Here is a 21,432-nt window from a genome sequence, read left to right as displayed (position 1 = left end):
CTAATTTAAAATCAAAGTGAAGTCTATGATTAATTCAAATAATGCCACCATTGTTGTGAAATATTAAAAGCAGGATTGTAACAGGTTCACCATTAACCATCAAATAAATTGTAAGACTTTATTACACTTCTAAACTTGGAGTAAAAAGTTTTCTCTTTCGCTGGGTAAAATATGCAATAAAGAATCAAGTGAATGTATTAATTTATTTTTTATCTATGTAACTGTATTTCAAGAAATAACATTTGGAATTAGAAACTGATTTGGGACTTAAAGAGAACAAAGTTTAGGTGATCATGATCCCCAATAAACACATAATAAAGCATAACGTCTGTGTTCCAAGCCAGAAGCAATTTGGTCCAGTATTAGTCATTTATTTGCAATGTATTAGATACAGTAGCTAACAAACGCTATAGAATGTTTAGCAGGGATTAGTGATGGACACTAGTCACAATTAGTGACTAGTCACCAAACTGGTGACTTAAAATTGTCCAAATAATTTGTGAAAATTATCAGAACTGATTGTTTTTTCAACAGCATTTATTTTAGTGACATGATTCTTTTTCATAAAGCAAATACTTTGCTGTGGAGTGGTGGAGCTACAGCAAACGTATATGTGGTAGGTATCAAATGTGGACGATTCCTATGATTTTTCAAAATACCGTAAAGTGAGGAGGAAGTTATTTTAGATACACAGCTACACTTATACAAATCAACTGTGGCAGCATCAACGAAGTTCTCATTCAAACTAAAAGCATTACTTGCAATTTTGTCTTGCTTGCTGTACAGTACATATACAGTACTGTACAGTATATACTGTATATGCAAGGATAAGCTTAGCATTTTAACCTGCTCTTTGTTCCTTTTATGTAGGAGATACAAATTACTCATATTAAGCTTAAGTCATACTAAACATCACACAAACTGATATTTAGAGTGTCAAATCCCTATAGGTTTTCATATACCAAATCTTTCCAATATCAAATCCAACCTTAATTTTTATATATGTACAGTAATTATTTGTGGCCTTTGTTCCTCAGCATGCTTTACTGGAAAGCTGCTGTAGAATGCTTGAGGTCTACAGCGCCATACAGTTACCCATTTTTACTGTATTAGCGGCCTTGTATAGTTTCTCCTTCTACCATTGAATGATGAACAGTAGAGATGAATATTGTCCTCTCTGCTAAACTGTGCAGCACGTCTTTCTTTAATTACAGCCTCACTTCTCTGCAATAGGTCACCATCTGTTCTGACATGCACCAATATCTACAAGGCTCTGCTGACCTGCTTTTAAGAGAACAAACTTCCATGTGTGTTTGGCATTTCAAATGAGTAGCTGTGAAATGGGAGATGCATGAAAATGTAATACTAACTACTGTATGATTTAGCAGAAATGGATATGGTAGCCAGTTCAATTCCAGACATGTGCATTTGAACTGTAGATCAACTCCATCATACCTGAGAGGGTGTAGTCACCCCACTTACTCCAAAACAGACGACCACACAAGCACGTTTGTCTTCTGGTATTTGTGGGGATTTACGACTATGTGTACTGTACTCTCATTGTGACTTTGACTATTACAGACCCCACCCTTGGAATAAAAGCTCCAACAGGATGTAACTAGACTAGGAACAAATGATTTTAGTACTTTTAGATTTTAAAGAAGATGTCAGTTGGGTAATACAAAAATAATTTACGTACATTGTACGTTTTGAGGATACTCCCAAATTATCTGTATAGCAGGTCACTTTACGTGTGAGAATATTATCCCCATATTGATAACAATACATGCTCACACAAAAACATCCACTTTCTGTTTAAAGATTCAGATTGGAATAGAGGATGAAGAGATTAACATTATAAAGGATTTTAGTACCTTAAGTTTTTATTGGCCTAAATCATTCTGAAACGAGAAGCTTGTTATCTGAGTTCCTGAGCTCCCTTTTGCTGGCAAGGGGACACACAGAGCATGAAATAAACATATCCTTTCTCATAGCTGCAACATTTGAAAAATCACGCATGCAAATTGAACTTACCCACATTTAATAAAGTTAATTTTATTTTGCATTGACATCCAGGAGGTTTGCTAGCTAATTTCACTTTCAAATATCTTGAAAATATTGTCATCATTTTTTGTCATCAAAACATACCACAAAGATGCTCTTGCAATACAGCCCTCAACATTTCCTCACTGAAAAGAACATAAGGTACTGTACAAAAGGGAGGAGGCCATGTGGTCTGTCTTGCCTGGTTGGTAATTAGTCAGTAGTACTTGGTAAGTAGCTAGTTGATCCATGGATCTCCAATGAGCCAACAAAATGACTGGGAACTGTAACTTGTTCCAGATTCCCACAAACCTAAATGCACATCCACACGCTGTACATTAGCTTCCACTCAGGGTAGCGTTTCGCTGTTCCTTCTGAAAAACTCTGCTGGATTGGCTTTGCCAATGCCTTTGAGGACTCTGAACACTTGTATATCTATTGACCTTTGAAGAGTATTTACCATGCTCGTGTTGTCTCGGTCTACCGCCCTGTCAAGCCTCTGAAAAAAGACGGCAAGAAATAATTATTGGTGGAAACTCAGATAAAAAAACTAATGTTTCTGTATCTCAGTCATTCGCAACAGTGGTGTTGAACATTAATGGAAAAAAAGCGACATGCAACCATTTCAGAGGAATAGGAGATCGGTGACACATGCAATCACACTCTGATTTCCGCTACAGATAAAAATGTGTGCTCAGGGTGCTTATGGCACGTGACTTGGACACTTCAATAGACCCAGTGTCTAATGAGGGCCTCTCATTAGGCCTATTCAGAGACCAGACATGATGAATTCTAGTTTATAATAGGTCCTAGAGTGCCTTGTTTTTTTTTATACAATCAAAAAAGAATCACACATCAAGTGGTGCTCAGAAGACTCTGTAGATGAGCCACTGACCAAAAACTGAAGATGAGCTGGGGAAACTATTTAAAACATCACATACATATTAAAGTTTTATTTGTGACAAGCGCTCTGCACGCCATAGTCAGCACACAAGGCTGCATTTGTCATTTATTGTGATTTTTCCAGAACAACACAAATGCAAGTGATTTGTGGCGATTCTTGAAGTGTTGCTGAGCTTCTATTTTTTTTTTAATTTCCATGGGCAATCATGTTTTGTTAAGAGAAAGATTAAAAGGAGCAGCTTTTATGGTTCTGAACTAAATATAATCCTTTAGAAAACTTGCAACTTCCCAGATTTAAAATAAGAGGTAATTTTAGATTCTTTATATACATTCTAGGATACAAGAATTTACTGCAATGGATGGGCCCTGGTTGGGTCACATTAAACACATAACTATGTTTAGGGGTTACCTGATGTTATTGAAAGAAAGCTGCTGTACTGTACTTTGGTCACATAATGAAAAAACAGGTGATTGTCTTAAACACACTTATTCAAGAACTGATGGACAATAATGGAAGCTGTTTAAGATACAGATCTGTACTAATGTGGATTGCTGATGTCACTGAATTTATAGCAATAACTTGTTGAGAAGAACAATTCGTCTTATTTGGACTTCCAATGAAGAAGACTGAAGGTATACAGTATACAGTATATACAGTATATGCTTTATTTTTAAATGCTTTTTAGAATGTAGAGACTAATTCTCTCCACCAACACCATTATCTGGAAGTAATTCCACAGGCTGACATGATAATCAGAGACCAGACACGATGAATGGATTCTCGTTAGAATGTAATGCATTCTGGCGTTATTTATGCGTACTAAGACCTTTTTTAAAGTAAACCTCAAGTTACTTTAACTGATGTTTGGGAAGAGTCATGGTAAACAAGTCACTTTCGCCCGGCTTTTCTGAGTCTTGATCATTCCTGATGTCATTTCTCATCCTCCACCTGTGCAGCTGCCTCTTGGTTCACTTCTCACTCTGCAGGTCGGTTCAGACATATCTCACTATACCGGAATACTCAATAAACACCCTCAAAAGCATTTACTGTAAGTCTTGGGCATCGTTTTTCCTCTTGGAAAACAGTTAACAAAATGCCTGTTCTTACTATCAGGAGACACCCTGGCAAATCTGAGCACTACATGTCAGAACAGTATGTCATCTCCACTGAGCTGCGAAGTCCTGAATGCACACTGTGAAATCAGTGAAGGAATATGGAAAATCATGTGAGGGATTTATTGAGCCTCTTGCTTAGCTTATCATGAATATTCCTGGTGCTCTACAGACAGCACCGGTGTTAGATCAGAGAGCTGCGTCAGCCTCATATGAGATGCAAATGAACAAGCTGAAAAGTAGAAAGAGTACAACACCCAGTTTTTTGACAATCAGTGTCATGTTCATGACTGGAAGAAAAGACTTTGATCTTTTAGCCTGTCTTATTTTACACTGTGACGGCCGCGGTACTGTTTATTTCTCTTCATAACTCAGATTTCCTCGTACACCGGGAGACTTATTTTTTTTTATTGTGTTGCATTAAATGAGAAGTGAGTCAAAGTCAAATTCTAAGGGATCATACAGAATGTTTTCTTGATTTTCTGAGGTGTTTCACTAACGTGGGTTTTTTTCTTGCCATTGTTTTTCTTTGAAAGGACTTCCACAGCCAGATTTGCTAACAGTTTTAATGCATCCAGATTGGCTTTTTACCACAGCAGTGTGAAACAATATAAAAAGGCACTGTTATGATGGAAGAACATTTCACTTCCTTCTAGATGCATTGCTTGTGATAAGCAAACCACCACCAGACATAAAGAAAGCGGTCTGTATCTTGGGTTACGACAGGGTTAGAAACCAACTGTGCTTCCTTTAATGAGGATATAGATCAAAGTGGAGCTCAGATCAGGGCGGGAGACTTTGTCACATCCACTGCAAGGTATTTCAGGTAGGGAATTGCTGCTGTACTGTGTGATACTGTCTGCAAGTTTCAGAAATAAAGCAACAGCAGAAGCTTTCAATTTAAAAGCCAGCTGTTGAGGTTTCTAATACACCAATGTGTTGTTTTGGGTATATATAGTAATTAAAATACCCATTTTTTAATTTCTATCATATTATCATCACATACAGGTTTAATCTTTATTAAAGCTATGCTGTCTGTATGGAGGCTACAGGACTGCTGAAACTTGCACGAAGATAATATACAAATGAATGTGATTTGTTCGTGCTCTGGAGGCATCTCGGCTTCGTCCATGTCCATGGACCTTGAAGGCCACTTCTCTGCTGACCTTGGACAGGAAGTGTAAACCATGCAGACTATTGGTCTCTCCAGGGACATGCCAAGTGGAGAGGTGCACTGGTAGGGGTGGACTGGACCCAACCCTCCAAATCAACAAGCTGCAGGTACTGTATAAGCAGTGCTCCGCAGACAGGTGCTGTATCTAGCAATTGGTGAAGCTACAGAAAATTTTTTGGGTTCCGGGAAAGAAGAGGGCCAGCTTTATAATATATAATATTGTGAAAAAAAACACTGCAGTTAAAAAGCTATATGAAATGCAGTTTATCATGGATAGTTAAAATTGTACAGAAAAGTGTACTGGCAAGGGGGTAAAACTTGCTGCGAAGTTTGTGTTGGTTTATGTTTACCAGTAGGTGGCGCTTTTACCCTGGGACTAGAGTTTCCGAAACCAGTGCCTCCGTACAATGATGGGGATGCTGTCCTGAGGTGCTGAGGTTCAAACTGTTGGGTCATTGATGATTCTGTGGCCCTGTTTGTATCAGTAGGAGAGTCAGTAACTCCAGTAACTCAGCTAAATTCCACATTCCACTAAATTCCATTTAGTTTGCACTATTGCACAGGCATGAAACATTTTCTCTCTGCTGTGTAGTCGGGCAGTCAAAGGTCACCCAGGAGACATTTTGGAGTGCTATATGTACAGTAAATATAAAAATAATCGTTATATCCCATTCATATTAGGCCATTCTTTAAACATCACCTGTTAAGCATGCCTATGCATGATAAAGAAACATAAAGATAAAAACAATGCCACTCAGTATTATTAATATTCTAAGCTATAGTAAATCTATAGTTTTCATTTATTTTATATTTTTAAATGTCTTCTGTTTAGCCTGAAAAAGCCACTCTAGCTATCAACACTGTGCTGGAATTGGGAGTTATGTTGTTAGTGTTTGGTGCTGAAACGAAGCCAGACGATTTAATGCCAGTTCACGGTCACCGGGGTCCGAGCCTTAATCTCACCCTGTGGTGTGAAGGAAGCAGCCCGGTGCTTGTGGCACCACAGAGGGGGGCTGCCAGCGCTCCCTGCTTGATTGCAGGTGTTGCCTTGTTGCGGGAGCACTGGGAGAAGGAGGGCAGCCTGCTTGACAGAGCATAGCGTCGGCAGCCACCTCATTGATCGATCTACCACTCCAGATCAATGAGTAATGTAATTAAGTCTGCAAGTTGAAAAGATAAGCATTTCAAAGTTACTCTGGGTCTTTGTGGACGATATTGAACATGCAGTACACCTAAACGAGACAGTTTGACCGCATCCCACCTTTGTCATATCAATCTCTCTGTCTCTCCAGTGATTTCTGAGAGAGGTAGTGTCAGTTTTACTGTACTTGCTCTTGCTCTAAATTTTTCTTCTTTGTCTTTTTAAGGAAAACATTCCTTTTTAACATTGAGATTAACTTCACTATATCCAACACTTAGAGAATGGCCAAAGAAGAATTATAGATTTTTATAACGGAAATGCTTCATAAAATTATCTTACCGTTGATCAGTGACCGTAAACATTTGAACCCATTTAAATTTCAGGTGACAGCTGGAAACACCTCAACAAAATAAGTGTGGGACATGTTACAGTATTGAGTAGAATCTAATATTTTTCCAAACCCAAAGCACCTACAGCGCATGGACAGCATGGCCTGATGCCGAGGCTCTTGTTTGTAAAACATAATTCTGTCCTCCAATCTGAGGCATCACAGCCACACTAATGAAAGGGTGGGCTACTGAGGTCACTTAGCCATGGAAATGGGCAATGATAAGTAATTAATGTGTCCCCATTCCTGGTGCTAGAGGCATCCGGTCTCCATCGGAAAACCAACATATTTTAGAAACCCCAACCATCCTCCGTGATTCAGTGCTTAAAAGGCTGGTGTTAAATTGTATTTCAATATCATTCTGCATTGCAAGAGAAAGAGCTGGTAGCCCCTAATGCATTATACTCTCCATTGTGTGTCTTAGATTCGTTGACTAGCTCTACATTGCAGGTGTGTTATGGGATGGGCAGCCACCTTGTGTCGTTGTGTTGTCGTAAAGATAGAGTGAAATAAAGCACTGGTTGGCTTTTGTTGCTCCAGCTCTGTGTCCCCAGGGTCCTCATTCCCCATTTAGGACCAAGCAGTAATCATACAGCACTTTTTAATGATTGATATATCTGTTATTCTTTAGGAGGAGCTTTCCAAGCTGTTCTAAGTGAATGGATCTCTGGCTAATGGAAAAATATTGCAATTTTTTTGTAATGTGCTTTATGACGGTTGTTCGTGTTTGGAGCACAAAGGAATTGTGAAGTTCCTGTCTCTGATGGACGTATTTCATAGACCCCAGGATATAATTTTTCTGTAGTAGTTGTAGGAACCGTCGTTCAACATGTTATGGTACAGTAGGTACCCCAAGCACAAGAAATTAATAAACCTTCTAACAGGGGAATTGGGTGGAAAGTTAAAGTTGTTTAAGAGCAACGCATAATGTCTTACATAGACAACACTCATCAGTTCCAGCAATCAATCATCGGTGGACATGGATGTATTAGCACTGTGTTCTGTCTTAGTGAATCTTAAAGCCTTTTTCTTTGAAGCTTGAAGGAGTCATTTCAGCATTAATGTTATTAATATAACAAAGGTTACAGGGATCAAGTTAAAAAGACACGTGGAGAAACAACTTCAAGATCATTGAGCTGGCCAGCCTACTGGACTCGGTTCTTCCTTCGTCAGAGAATGAGGAAAGATCCCGATATACTACACCTGAAATTTCCAAATTAGCACTAGGAGTTAGGGAGCACTTTTCTATATGTCAAGACATGTATTACTGGAGAAAGTGTAAGGAAAGATCACTCAAGAAAAATGGAAGTGTGTAAATCAGTGGAGAATGAAATGTCATTATATGGGTAATAGTTCTTGCTTTCCAGAGAACACGAACAGACAAAGCTACAGAAATGGCACATTCAAAGCAGCAGTGCACAAAAAGACTTTCTCAGAATGCTGGAGGTTATCGATTATTTGTACAGTACCTATGCTATCCAGCCTGACCGTTCCAAAAAAAATCTTGAAAAAAGCTGTTTAACAAAGTGCACCAGAGCCAGCATATGAACAGAGTTTTATGTGATTAATCTTGAATGTGCTATTCACTGAAATATATTAATTGTACTGACTCATTCAAATCCACCTCAAGTGCAATCAGGCCGGGGTTCCTTGGCTAATTTTCTGCTTGATATCCTTCTGTTTATTGCAAATGTTATCTTCAGAAAGCCCTCGCTGCCACTGCTGGGAAGCCGTTCTCCTCAGATCCCCACTCACGTCCAGCCCGTGTGAATGTGCAGAGAGCCCTTCAGCAGCATGCACTTGAAGAAATCATTGAACATGAATGCTGCTGCCGCATGGTGCTTCCTCAAACTGCTGCTGTGTATTAACACCTTGACATTAGAACGCCGGATCTTATTAGACAGATGTAGGAGACATCCCAATTCCTGCAGCAAAGAAATCACAAGTAATTTACAATATTGACCCATTTGAGTCTCTGCAGTGTTTAGCGCTTTGTGAGTTTTTCTGTTGTCCCCTTTGCTGTTCTTATGTTTTTCACCATTACATTACAATGGACGGTCAAAATAAAATTCCTCTAGCAGTGTGAGAACGCCGTAGCCTTAGGGACTACGATAAATGAAAAGGCACTGGGCACGTGACAGAAGTGATGTCGCCCCCTTGAAAACCTGGGCAGGGCAGAATTCTGCCACGGCGGAAGACCAGGTTGTGGGGTTCGCCACTGTTGTCTCCCCTCGACACACAGACTCATCCAGGGGACATCTCACAGCATTACTAACATCCCTGAGCCCAGAGCTCTGACTTTCAAACATCTTTTGGAGTGGCTGGACTTAATTTCCATGCTGCGCAGAGAGGGTGCAGGCTGTCCTCTACAGCTCAGCCGCATGGAGTGCCAGAAGGAGCAGAACAGGCCATGTTTGCAGAAAGACAGGCAGGTGGGCTATTAGTGAGACAATATCCTATCGTTCTGGAACACTGTCTCCAGGGTAACCTTTGTGTATTGAGCTGCATTCTTCTCATAATTATGCTGTAACCTCCACTTAATGGTCACCATCTGTGATATTATTTAACTGTCAGCATACCTCGCTGTTGCCTGATCCAGTATGGGAGAAAATGTTGCTGAGCAGCTCCAGTGGTGCAGTCCCTGATCTGTTGACACATCTAGAGTGAAACAGATCCCAGTGCCTGCTTTCTAACAACTCTGTCCCTCAGTGCAGACCCTGCTGGTTTTGTTAACGCATTGGTTCACACTTCTGCTTAGAAGCCAGAGGGAAAAAAATGTTAACCAATTTGGAAACTCATTTTCTCATAATGACTGCAATCTTGCCCATCAACTGTACTTCATCAGAAATAACAAAACAAATATTAAATGATACTGTGACTGGATTTTTAAACAGAATGTAAGAAATGGGTGTTTTTCCATATCGATATATTTTATAAAACCCATAATGATCAGAACAACATTATTTAAAACATTTTAAGTTTCATCTGGACAGAAGCTTATGTTGCATTTCTAATGAATTTGAATTGCATATCACATAGGCTGTAGCACTGTGACACAAAAATGCTTATCAGAGTCACGTGAATTTTGCACTAAATTGACAAGCGAATTATTTTTTCAGTATTTGAAAAAACGTTACATCTTGATTTGAGCACTGTTGCTACAGTAAATCAAAGTGCGTTTGTTGCACCTTTGCTGCATGTTTGCAGCAAAACTCAACCTGTTAAAACATGTCTCAGAAGTGACGTTGACCTTGAGAATTTTGATGTCTAAATTGTTTTATTGATTAGGCAGTAAAAGATGTGGTACAGTACAGTATGTCATGGCTGATCTGAATTTCTACTTCACAAAATGAATATAATTATTTACTCTGAGTATTTTAGTTTGCTTTGCTCATTTTCATTCTAAACTATATACAGTATGTTGCCTGCATACCTAAAAGCATAAGAAGGGCTGTAAATGAGAGGGTACCAGCTTCAACAACATGACAGGCTAGGCTGTTGCAGACTTCCACAACCCTAATACTTTCATCCTCTTTCACCACAGAGCATATTTTAATCAGACAGTGCTTGACAGGCACGGACCTACAAGTACTGTTTAAGAACTGATAAGAATGAGAGGGAAGTGCTTTTTTTTTCTAAAGAGGAAAAGGGAGGAAGGCAGTAAAACTGGCACACAAGATTTTCATATAGTAAATAGTGTAGATTTTGAAAGAAAAGATGTCAAACTGTCCAGCTGTTCATTAGTAAGACCTACCTGTATAGTAGAGTATTGTGTACCATTTTGGGCACCATATTTGGAAACAAAAGGTACTGATGCCGTCACAGATGTCAGAAGGCATGCCAAGGAATGGCCAGGAGAGCAATGAAGAGCCTGTGCACAGTGGCAAAACGGGGAACAGCCCGGGCTCAGGAGCTCAGACGATGTCACATAGAAACCTATGCCCTCAGGCCACGGCAGAGACGACCTGGTGCTAGGCGGGTCTCAAGACATCCGAACCCTCAATGCTGAGCCAGGAGCAAAGGGTGACCCGGAAATGTATAGTAAATGACAGTCTGTCACGTACGCCGAGGGAAAAGGCAGGGAAAAAGACCCTGTGCGGAGTCAGAGAGCGAAAAGTGATTCTTTAGGCGAATGTCATCCAAATCGTGAGGCTAGAGCGAGGTCGGAGATCAGAAGCGGTAGGTCAGAAATCCAGAGGGTCACAAGAGCGAACGAGAAGTCGGAGTAATTCGTTAACTGGAAATGTAGCTCAGGCTGAGGAAACCTTAATAGCGAGCGAGAACAAGTTGCAGAGTGGGAGTTTAAAATAGACAAGGTGAGTGAAGTTAATTAGTGAGTGATCGGGTGCTCGTGAGAATGCGACGGTGTCTGCGTGCGGCTTGTGACAGTCATTATATGAATAAGAAAGACTAGCAAACGGAGCTCAGTGCCGTTTCTTCATTCAGGAGGGCAGTGAGTACAGCATGCGCAGCCCTACTCTGGTATATGAACAGGAAACTGAAGAAGGTCAGTGGTTTAGCATTCCACAAGTGCTGTCTCCATTGGTGAGCTAGAAACAGGACAGTCAGGGAGGCACTCAGGCTTGAAATGATGCTTCCTCCCTGAGTGAGAGGTGTGGAGATCCGGGTGCCACACACCATGAATCGGCAGATATGTATTTTACTCTGTGTACTGTAAATAAAGATCCTTTTTTCATATACAGTACAAAAGGAGGAGGGTTTTCTTCATTGTTTGTCACTTCACTGATGGTAAAACAGAAGTGGATAAAAAGGACTGATTGCTGTGGTCATTTCTTCTCCTCAATGGCGGTATTTAGCACTCAATTTGCATAACGCGCAAAAAATATCCACTCTATCTGAAAATGGAGGTGGAACATACGATAATAGCAATTTAGTTTACTGGTGCAGGTCATTAGGGCCGGGATTCAAATTTAATTTATGTCATAATCTAATTTAAACCAGCAAAACAGCAGAATTAATTTTTGACTGACAGAGGGACATGACCTTTTTTTAAATGAGCCATTTTCAATAGTGACATTTCTTGTTTGTATTGACACTGGTGTCCTTTTCCACAGAAGAAATAAGTAAATGTAAACTTTGTTGGTTGTGTAACACAGAATTTGTCACTTCACTTGTTTTTGCAAGGATGTACAGTATTTTAGTAATGGAGACCTAGGGTATGAATGTTCAGGGTACTAAGTCAATTTTGTCCAGCTCCTATGCATATTACCAGTGAACATACAGATGTAAAGTCCATGGTAAAATGGTATATAATTATCAAGTACAGACATATATCTATATACTGTATATGTTTATGAAATACAGCATATGTAAAATTAGTCATATTTCATTGACTAACTTCTCTGGACCAAGGAGGAAAGTCTAATTAGGAGTGTTAATTAAGAATGTGTACATTTTTGAGAATCCCAACTACACAAAACAATGGAAAGGAGTAATAGTACTAGTAATAACAAAGTATTTTAGAATTTAGAATTAACTTGTCCGTATTGCTCATGAATTAAAACATAAAACTGTACTTAGTACATTAAACTGTATTTAGTTTAATTAAGATAAGTAAATAAATGAGTGTAAATGATTTGAAAAGGTATTTAATTACAGTATAGTGAAAATAAATGTGTGATTGGTGTGTGTTTACCATATCTGTTTTTAAGAAAAATATTTTTTTATTAATATAATATAAGGTATAATAAATATTATCAATACAGTATGTCATTCATTGTTATGGAACTGTTAGTGCTGTTTTGTCATTAAAAGCTCTCTGAATGGATACATATTATATTTTTACAACCTTTAAGCACTTTTAAATGGAAGACATTCAAAGCCTAAACTTGAACTATTTAATCAGACAATACTTGCCTAGAATAACATACCTGCCCATTTAACTGGAAAATGAATGATGAGTTTAAGATTCTGTGCATGTGTATCATCTAATATTAAAAACTTGCACTGATTTTATTAAGCTATACTGTACATGGCAAAATGAACATTTGCTTTTTATTGTTATGTAGATGTGGTATTTCAAAATCCCTGTAATTCCTGGAATGTTTACTATAGAACTAATTTATTCCCATGGGCAGTACAGTACTGATCATAAATTTGGTCAATTACTTCTATTAGTTTGCAATGAACCAAATCTAATAATAGCACTATCCTGATTACAGCTCTTTGTTTGTTATACAGTATATTGACTTTGGCACAGATTTACTAGGGCCTTCTTTTTCTTAACAGGAGGACGTTTCCCTCCATACAGTATGTTTTATTCTAAAGGGACCTGAAGTCTTTTATTTTTCACAGCTGATCTCAAGTGAATAAATGGTATCGGTACACACCAGCGCTAAGTGACGTAGATGCACTCCATCCTGACAGGTGCAGTCTGCTGGGACCAGTCACCCAGACTGACACAGTCCCTCCGGATCTGAAGAAGCTCAATATGGGCCTGCACACTGGGTGACATTATGCACAGGACAGAGATAAATGGAGATGGCATTTTCACACTATAACACTGTCACACAAAGCGCACCAGCAGTGGTGTATACTGTACTCACGCCTCGCAGAATTACTGTCTCCCACTTGATAGAGTCTGGTGAACAGTCCACTACATCTCCCTTTATTTAAGTTTAATCTCTGTTGAATCTCCACAAATCACATTTGCTCCACATTTTTAAAAATAGTCCTTTACAAACAGTGGAGAATGAAATTGAAGTACAGTACTATACCATAGCGTTGCTTCCCTCTATGTCAGATGGTCAGACACCTCAGAGGTGAGGTGAGAGTGCACATCATATCATCATTTCTGCCATAAAAGGTAGCTTTAGGCAATTGCATATATACAATGAATGACAGCTGTAACAGCATTATCCTGATTACAGGTCTTTGTTTGTTATATATTGACTTTGGCTCAAATTTAATAGGGGTCATGACCCCTAACACATATCCACACTGACCCCAGATGTTTAAGTCAGGAAGAAAGCATAGTTTTAAGACTGATCTCTCTTATCTCAACAGTCTGATGACCTTAACTCCATTGAAGTATTAAAGGGTTTCAGCTTGAGCCAAAAAAAAGGTAACCACCAGCAGAAAAATATTAGGTAATTGGTTGACTGTGGTTTTTAAACACATTCACATTGTGTTGAGATAAAACAGCATGAATATAACTTCCTACACTTTTTCTGGAAGGCACAGTCATTGTGTGGAAGCTGTGGTGTACACAGCACTCCGGTGTGTCTTGTCAATAGCTCTAATGGTAGAAGGTAAGAGTCTTGTAATTCAGTGTAATGGGAGGAAAATAGAAGCATTTTCACAGCAAGCTGTTACATGAGAATGACCTACAGGGCCTGGGCATTTTACTCCAAACTTTTAAAGTCTTCAATCAGAGTTAGCTTAAAGCCCAGATAATTAGACTGACATTCCTGTCGAAACCACTTGGCATTTCTGCTGACACTAATCATGGCAGTGTCGTTAATCGTATCCACAGAGTGTTTACTAAAATGGACATAAGAGTAAGAAACGTTTGTGATATTATTCTGCCTATGTGTAGGACAGACCTCTCAGCACTGCAAGATGCACAATTTCATCTTACCAGCAAATTTATTTTGTATATATTTGCTGTAGAAGAGAAAGTGTCTGCTCTAGTTAGTTTTTGTGAACGATTGATGAATCCGATAACTAAGACAGGCACTGCTGTAAAGCTTTGAGTTGGACTTTAATCGGAGAAACTAATGCTTGAATAAAATCAAATGTGATTTTCTCATGTGACTTCAAAATACCATCTTAATGAGGTTTATTTAAAAAAAAGTGTCACTAAAGGTAACTGACCAGATTTGTGTAACTGTCTCTCTTATAACTTGTACTTTAAGTGTAGGCTTTCAATTCTTCCACTTTAAAGCTCCAGGAGTTAACCAGTTCTCAACAGTCCCGCCATCCTCTTGTGTTCTAGAATTAGGAATATTCTTTGGATTAGGGTTAGGGTTGGAAAGTGTTAGGGCACTGATACCCAGCTAGATGTATTATGTTTGATACTTCACAACTCAGGTTAATATCCTGAGTTCTGGAGCTGCCTTGCCATGGCATGACTGATCATCAAGAGAGCGAATGAATGACTCCTGATTGACTTGTTCTCAAGAGTCCCAGGATATGTAAGACTTCCATCTCATCTGAGTTCTGAATTTCTTCATTGGACATAATACCTGAAGCTCTGTCTGTTTTATTTTTCCTCCAAAGTCATTAAAAAATGTAGGTGAAAAAGAACTAAAAGAACTGTACACTGTAGATCTTCGTACTAATTCTAAATCCTAATTTGGCTTTCTGCTCTCGGTACTGATGAGAGGTTTACATTTTGTGGTGCATCTTTTGTAATCCTTTTCTTTTTTTATCTAATCCTGACTGCACAGCAGTTTTTATTGTTAAAAAAAGCAGTGACATTGAATCAACCTCTGTAAGAAATGGCGATGACATGTAAATGGATTTGATATTTTTTCCTGCAAGCATAAACGTGCATGAGGAATCATAACTCAGGAGAGTGATGCTCTTTCTTATGTCTTATCTCAAGCAAATGAGCACCTTATAAAGTTAGCGTGAGATTTCTGTACTGAAACGTTCTTCTAGAGCAGTGTGCTATACAAATTAGGTCTTTTAAGAGCCTAAATTTAACTTTATACAAAGCAGAAAGTGATACTGTTGTGTTAATAGAAGCCAATCATGAGTCTTGGCAGGTTTAAATGTGATGATGTCCCAGTTACTCTAAGTGTTCTACATGGTTGTGTTGGAGCCTTCACTAAATCAGATACTATCACTGTGTTTTCTGCAATTTCTATAGACATTTATATTTAGATTATATATATTAAGATTGCCACAGACCTTTCTTAAGATGTAATCAGTCTAATTAAGATGTAATCAGACTGAGATTATGGTTATTGGCTCCAAAAAGCAGCTACAGATGTTTGTTAACTTCAACGTCAAATGTTGACCAAAGAAAGAAACCTCGGTTTTATTTTCTACCCTGTGTCGTCATACAAAGCTCATTGTTCATAATTGTCCCAAAGTTATCTTTTTTCTGTGTGTGCCTATTTGATGCTGGACAATTGATATATGACTGTTTCATCAAGCGTATGCTACTATAATGCCATACCGACTGGGGTATCTAATAAGCTACGAAATAGGCTTCATTATACCCAGAATTGAGCATCTTATAAACTGAAGCTACTCCCCCTGAGCACATATTGTAACTCCTCTCTTGAGTAAATTGCACTGGCTCCGGCTGAAATTTAGTGTGGACTTTAAGGTTCTCCTTCTCAAATATAAGCCAACCAGGGTCTAATTCCAGGTTACTTCAATAGCGTAATGCAGAACTATAGTCCTATGCTGAATGTGAGATGCGCTGATTCAGGTTTTCATCCTGTAAGCTTGCCAAGACAAGGCTCCACACAATGGGCAACAGAGCTTTCTCCGATTGTGTAACTCACCGCCCAAGCCCACTGGGCTCGGCGGCCGTGCACGCTTTTAAAGCTTGATTAAAGACCTGTCTTTTCACTTTACTTATCAATAAAGACGTAGCTGATATTTCTTCTTTTGTAGGGGTTCCTTTAGAACTCTGTCCTCATCCATTTAGCTCTAGCAAACTCGAGCAAGTGACAACTTACTCCCAGATTCTTCTCTGCTACGTCATCTGCGCAGTTCGCCTCAGGCTGCTTCTTCCAGCCCACTGCAGCGTCTGCCGCTGCCCACCAGAGTTCCGATCTCAGGCCAGCTGGGGCTTGCTGCCTGTACTGCCACCTGCTGGCTGCCTTGCCTTCATCACCTTCATCACGTGTGTGGGCTAGGGGAACTCCAGCAGGGAAGGCGTGACGTCACATTAACTGACTGAGGAAAACCAAACGCAGTCCAAGTGCTGGAAGGCTGCACCCGGCAGCATGGCCCTTGGCTCTTTGATCAGGAAGCCTTTACCCCGCTAACTGCGGATGATAGTATACTGCTGACGGAAATGGGAAATCCTTAAGGAAATCCTGCAAATTCCTCTCATGCAAGCAGTACGGGCAAAACAGGTGAGCTGTTGAAATGTGCCACTTGCAGGGCAACCTGCGAAGAAAAAGACACTCCCTCCTCCTTAGAAATCTCTCCAATACAACTAATTATCCATTGAACAGGTTTCACAGACTCCCATATCCTGCCTCATCACAGATAAAAGGGCCTTCAGTCACTGCTTTCAAACATAAGCTCCAAAGGGCCTTGCGTGTGTTACAATGCTAATAGATAACATATCGTCTGTCACTTGTTCTCATTAACACCATTAAAAAACAAAACGGAATTTTAAGATGCAGTGAAATGTGGAAGAACAATTGCTCGTTGTCGCATGAATTTTCAGGGCCCTCTTAATTGTTGCTGGAAGAAATTGTAAAACGTCTGTGGCAACACGAGACCTGTCTTGATGTTCTTGCCGCTCAGTCTGCTGGTTCTGCTGCCCTGTTACTATTTCCAGAACGCTTCCATTATTGCGCTCTCTCATGTAGAGCTCCTGCCAATTAGATTTCCTGAAGTGCTCTGAAACATCTTTCCAACAGTTATTTTCTGTACTTTTCAGCCTCCCATTTTGTAACCAGATTTGGTGTCGGATCTTGCAGGTCACTGATAGACAAGTGCAGAATGGTTTAAGCATTTTTTAAATAAGAATGTATTACATGATTCATCTTTTGGCATTGAACAAATGAACAGATATTTTAAAGTTTTTTTTATTTTTAATTATCCTTTATTATACAGTACAGCGGACAAGGGCAGCCAGTACCGTGATGGTAGTATATTATTTTTAATAAAGTCAGTTCAATTTTACCCTATTACAAAAGAAATTTAAGTAAGTTTTTTGTTCTATGTCATGATCACAAAGATGAATTGCTTACCTATAAAGCAAACATAACGATTTTGACCTTGCTGTCCCAATACATTTGGAAGTCACTGAAATTTGCTGAAAGAAGGTGTGAATGCTTTTGATGTGGCTTCCTTCTGTCCTAACCTTCTTCATGTGCCCATTTCAATCATACTAACGTACGTCAGGAAAGGACGGCTACTTGGACAAATGAAATCAGTGAAGGAGATCATGCATGTGAAATCCAGTCCAACTGGACAGATACAGTTGCCCAAGGCTGCAGACAATTTGCTTCATGTAAGAAAATATTTTTCTTATTTTATTCCTTTTATTCCTTTATTCCTTTTATTCCTTCTGATTTATTCCTTCTGGAGTAAAGAGTCCTTAATGTGACTATATTGTTTTTTTTCTTTCTGGAGCTCAGTGTCTCAGATACACAAAGGGATTTCAACATAGATGATTTAGGGATCTTGCGTTGTGCTGTACTCTAAGTGTTATTTTGAACATGCACATCGAAGAGAGAGACTAATAAAAAAAAAAGCATGAGGTGCACACGATAAAATTGAACTGGAGCGGAAAATGAAATTTTAGTCAAGTTTAACTTTCAAAAGCAATTTTTTTAGCTCTATTGGGAAAAAAAACAAACCCAAAAAAGACAATCAAAATCAAAAAGAGCATGAAACATCTATAAATCAAGCGCAGAAAGAGTTTGTTTCCCACTATATTAGCATTTTTCATTGTCCTCATCCCTGTCAGACTGTGAACATCTTACCCCACTACTGTTCACTTACATTTATTATCATCCCTGCAGACAAAACACATCACTTTATCAATAAATCATTTCCACAACTGTTACACAGCTGTGGACCAAGTTTCATGGTGAGAGTGTTTTAAGTATTTTCTACATTTACAATCTTTTATGTGATGCCTTTAAAAGACAATCTTAAGTGGATGCTTATTTTAACGTTGGTTTTAATAATAGCCTATTGAGCCGAACAGCGACTGAGGCCCCAGCAATCCAGTACAGTAAATCAGGCCACTCTCCAGGAACTCAAGATTATTAGTTTTATGTAAATAGAGCAATAATGCGAAAGTAAAATATTAACGCAGGGACAGCAGAGCTGAAAACCATAAAAAAGAGGTAGACTTGTATATTCAGAATATTTCTTTAGCATTTTTCTTAATGCAATGCACAGTTCTTTGCATATTATATATATATATAATGACATATTACAAAGCTGTATTATGATTTCAGCAGATTTATTAAAGCTCACAGTCCTTTCATAATTCTTTTCGGGTTAAATCACACAGCAAATTTATTGATAACAACAGTGCTTCAGAGTGATGATTCAAACAGGAAGTGCTCAATAACTTAAGATTATTCAAATCTCCCTCATCTTCCCCTACCATAGTAAATTTCCTGTGCCGACAGGCTTAAAAGAACTAAACATTTTTAGTGCTGAATAGACAGGTCTGTGAGAGGACCTGACTGAAGCATTTAAAACCCCTCGCACCTGGTGTGAGTGTGTGCATGTCTGTGTGTGCCCTGTGATGGACTAGCGTCCTGCCCAGGGTGTGCCCTGCCTTGTGCCCACTGCTTCCTGTGCAAGGCTTTGTGGCCCCAAATCAGATAAGTGGTTATTGAACCACACCCCCACTCCTCCCTGTCAAGTGATGTGATGATGTGAAGATAATAGAATAGAAATCCAAATGCCTTGATGAACACATACAGTTGGGCCGTACACACGAACCACTTCCAAACACCATGAGCTTCAAGGCTCCAGAGCTGATAGGCCTGTATTCTGGTGTGGGGGGCTTAAATTGCAGCAGATGAAATGACTGTATCAGTCTGAGCCCTGCCCCCTCTTAACCTTAACCTTCGCAATTTCCCAGCACAGGTGCAGCAGAAGAGGCTGAGACCTGTGGTCCCAGCTGCTAGCTCAGGCTGAATCTGAAATGCACAGCCCTAAAGAGCATTACACCTATAGTAATCCCAGCTTTGAGCTCACGGCTTCCATGCGTCTTCAATTGCTTAATTGAGCCATCAGTTTAATTAACCTTTTCCACTTGATTCTGGCTCCTCATAAGTTTCAGATATGATTGCAGCCCTACAATGATTTTCAGCAACAATCCCTCAATCCTGCCCATTCTAGTACTACCCAGTCAAGTACTGTACAGTGTAAATGTACTGTATACTTGGTGCTTGGTTCACATCCCCACACCTCCCTGTCAAGTGTAAGCTACTGTATGTGCAAGTGCATTGACAACTGAGAACAAGAGGCACTTCTTTATTGAAAGGGCTGTGGGAGTCTGGAGGAAACTGTCCAGTCGTGATGTCTCCACCTAGCTGGTCTGTTGGGTATACGATAGACCTCAAGACCAGGCTGTCATCTCCTTGGTCAGTCGGGTCAAGAGAAAAGGATTTGTCAGAGCGCTCAATATTGGGAAGCTCTTTGAAAGCCAACAGAGGAAAAAAATAGATTAAAAAAGGCTTTTATTAAGAAAATTATTAACACATTAAAGGACTCGATTCACCAAATCAGAGTACATCTAGGATGAAATTCCAAGATCTCCCGTTTGAGCTTCACAGCTGCTCTTCCCTTGTTAATTCCTGTGCTCTGTGCCTGTATAATTGAGGCAGTAGTTCTGTGTTTGCTCTCGGTAGTAAGGAAATAACATTAAATCTCTGTCTGTGCTGTCATATGCAGCTTATCATGGAAATTATTTTACTTGCTTTCATGTTTGAGTGTACTATGGATGCACTGCTTTCGGAAAGAAATGCACCACTATTCTATGAACTCTATACTACTCTGTACTCTATGAACATGACTCATCGTTATTTTTCAATTTAGAATTGAAAATAATTAAGAAAGCAATCAGTAAACCCCCACCTCAATGTGTTTACTCATTGTGATTACTATCATGCAGGTGCCATTTGCTTCTCTTAAATTTGACCTAGAAGAGCCCATGTGGGCTAAAAGATTTGTGCTTGCGTCATATTCAGGTACAGTGTCTGTTCAACTGCATCCTCCTGATTTTAAAACAAATAAACCATATCTTATCTCTGTTCCAATGATGATCAAGGGGAGCTGGGTAGGACAGAAGTATGGATGATGCAGCTACAGGTAGCTAACGCTCTGGGAGTTCATTATTCTGATTAATCTGTAATCCTTCAGCATTAACACCATATAATTGTTCCAGACATCATTATACTAAAGTCTGCTCTCATTTATGTGATCATTTCCTGCCAGCCTCTTCTACCTAAAGAGACCATAGGGACACATCAGAGACCAATGTCTGGAAATATTGTATGGCACAGATTGTATCAGGTCCAGTTACAATGTTGTACGGTACAAGTTTAACCCAGTGTCACTGACAGGCATGATTGCAGTGGGCAGCATGCTAACAGATTGTAACTGAACAACAGCTTATGTTCTGGAGTGTGTTTCTCTGTGAACTGGGCTAACAGGTGTGTCAGTGTGTGGAGATAACATAGGTAGTCTTTCAATGGTGCTTGTGCTTCTGACAGAGACCATTGGGAAGGACTTTGCATTGAGTTGTGGTTCTTTGTGTTTTTTGACTGAACTGGAATGAACACATGCCCAGAAATGCCTACAGTAGATCTTCATGAGAACAATATAAAGATATGCCTTAATTAGGAACTTCTTTCTTGCCACATGTCAAACGTCTGTTGTTGTCGTGGCTAGCAATGGAAGACAGAGCTTACCTTCATTGTGATTCTGGGCCAATGTCAGTGGTTGACAATGAAAACTACAGTAAATGAAGCTAGTTGG

Source organism: Atractosteus spatula, chromosome 14 (assembly GCF_055471065.1).
Source record: "Atractosteus spatula isolate fAtrSpa1 chromosome 14, fAtrSpa1.hap1, whole genome shotgun sequence".
Taxonomy (NCBI): domain Eukaryota; kingdom Metazoa; phylum Chordata; class Actinopteri; order Semionotiformes; family Lepisosteidae; genus Atractosteus; species Atractosteus spatula.
The sequence above is the reverse complement of the archived record's forward strand: the minus strand, read 5'-3'. Positions refer to the sequence as shown.